Raw genomic sequence first — 2,697 nt, forward strand, 5'->3', positions numbered from 1 at the left:
TCTTTCATGTATCATGGCTAGGAGGTGCACTTCCTAATTTGAGCCTTTAATTCTAAAAAAATGCACTTTTAGTAAGAATCTTTCACTTTCACTCTTAAGAGAGGGACTTGCTCTCATTCATTCAAATTTAACCTCAAAGGTGCATTTGTTGAGTAGAAGCTTGATTCGTTTTTGCATTATGCATTGTTGCAAGTAGTTGTGATTGGGTTTGACACCCATAAAAGCTTTTGATGATAAACTGGGGCAAAACAAAAATTTAATTCCCATTATTTGGAACATTTCATGACTCTCCTAGAAAATAAGAATTAACTCTATGTTCAGGACCCTCCTGGAAAATCAGAATTTACTTTATGTTCAGGACCCTCCTGGAAAATGAGAATTTACTTTATGATCAGGACCCTCCTGGAAAATGGGAATTTACTTTATGTTCAGGACCCTCTTGAAAAATGGGGATTTACTTTATGTTCAGGACCCTCCTGAAAAATGAGGATTTACTTTATGTACAGGACCCTCCTGGAAAATAGGAATTTACTTTATGTTTAGGACTCTCCAGGAAAATGAAAATTTACATTATGTTCAGGACCCTCCTGAAAAATGAGAATTCACTTTCTGATCAGGACACTTCTAAAAAATGGGAATTTACTTTATGTTCAGGACCCTCATGAAAAATAGGGATTTACTTAATGTTCAGGATCCTCCTGGAAAATGGGGATTTAATTTATGTTCAAGACCCTCTTGAAAAATGAAAATTTACTTTTGTTCAGTACCCTCCTGGAAAATGGGACTTCACTTTATGTTCAGGTCGCTCCTGGAAATAGGAATTTACTTTATGTTCAGGACCCTACTGGAAAATGGGAATTTACCTTATGTTCAGGACCCTCCTAAAAAATGGGAATTTACTTTATGATCACGACCCTCCTAGAAAATGGGAATTTACTTCATGTTCAAGACCCTTCTGGAAAAAATGGGAATTCACTTTCTGATCAAGACCCTTCTAAAAAATGGGAATTTACTTTATGTTCAGAACCCTCCTGAAAAATTAGAATTTACTTTATGTTCAGGACCCTCTTGGAAAATGGGAATTTACTTTTTGTTCAGGGCCCTCCTAGAAAATGGGACATTATTTTTCTATTCAGGACCCTCCTGGAAATGGGACTTTGTTTTCAGAAAAATGAAATCTTTCTTTATCATAATCTTTGTTTGGGATAATTTTTTTTTTAGTTTTGATTTTGATTTCAGGGGCTCGCCTGAATAACAGGGTAATGAAATTGCAAGTCAGGAATCTGTCTGAAAAATAGGATGATGAAATAGCAAGTTAGGAGCCCACCTGAAGAATAGGGTGATGAAATAGCAAGTCAGGAGTCTGCCTGAAGAACAAGGTAATGAAATTGAAAGTCAGGAGCCCACCTGAAGAACAGGATGATGAAATTGAAAGTCAGGAGCCCGCATGAAGAATAGGGTGATAAAATAAAAAGTCAGGAACCCCATCTGGATAATAGGGCGATAAAATTGAAAGTCAAGAGTTCGCCTGAAGAACAGGGTGATGAAATTGAAAGTTAGGAGCCCACCTGGAAAACAGGGTAATAAAATTATATGTTAGGAGCCCGCTTGAAGAACAGGGTGATAAAATTAAAAATCAGGAGCCCACCTGAAGAACAGGGTGATAAAATTTCAAGTCATGAACCCTCCTGAAGAACAGGATGAAGAAATTCAAAATCAAGCAACAAGTTAAAAAATTCAAAAGTCATAAGATTGAAGAAATAGCAAGTTAGGATCCCATTTGGAGAATAGGGTGAAAATTGAATGTTAAGCAACAAGGTAAAGAAATTGTAAGACAGGAGCCCGCCTGGAGAATTGGGTGGAGATTTTCAAATTCAAGATCAAGGTTTAGAAGTACCATTAATAGGACGTGGTCATTTTTTGAGTTCATCTCTAACATTAAATTTTGTATGGGGACCAAAGAAGATCAGATCTTTTATCAATTTTGAAAGCATCAGAAAGTCAAGAGTCCAAAAGAAGCTGCATAGATAGGACATTTGTAATTTCAGTTATCTTTCAAACTTGTAATTTTCATTTTTGATGTAATGACAGAGTCGCGGACCAAAACCTCGACAAGGCCTCACTTGACTATTCAACTCGGTATAGTCCCTCCTTTTCAATCCTTGAACCACATGTGACTTGATTCCCCTCATAATTTGGATAAGTAGGACATCCAAATCAAGAATCGGTTGCATTCCTTCCTTCTGTTTCCTCCCTTTGAATAATGGTCGGATCAAAATTCGATCTCATTGTCTACTTCTTTGTTTGAAAAAACTTTGTGTTTACATCCAAAGAGGGGCATGATGTAGACACCTAATTTTGTCCCTTCCAGAAACTGAATTTTCACCATTTACTCCGTCTTACCATGCACCGTTAATCATGTGATAATCCCCCCACTAAAAGCCAAATAAACAAATTCATAACCATTTTTTGACACATCAACCTAACAAATTTAATCTTATCCTAACAACTACGAACCTAACTACCCCACCACCCACCCAGACTTTTCTCTTCACGTTTTGATTCCCCCTTTAATAGAATTGCACACACACAGGGGGGAGAGCTCACCATTCTTCCATTTTTATATACATATACCGACACATATACAACAGAGAAATAATTCACTCACAAAGCACACAACTCACACACCACACCCAC

Source organism: Capsicum annuum, chromosome 12 (genome assembly GCF_002878395.1).
Source record: "Capsicum annuum cultivar UCD-10X-F1 chromosome 12, UCD10Xv1.1, whole genome shotgun sequence".
NCBI lineage: Eukaryota > Viridiplantae > Streptophyta > Magnoliopsida > Solanales > Solanaceae > Capsicum > Capsicum annuum.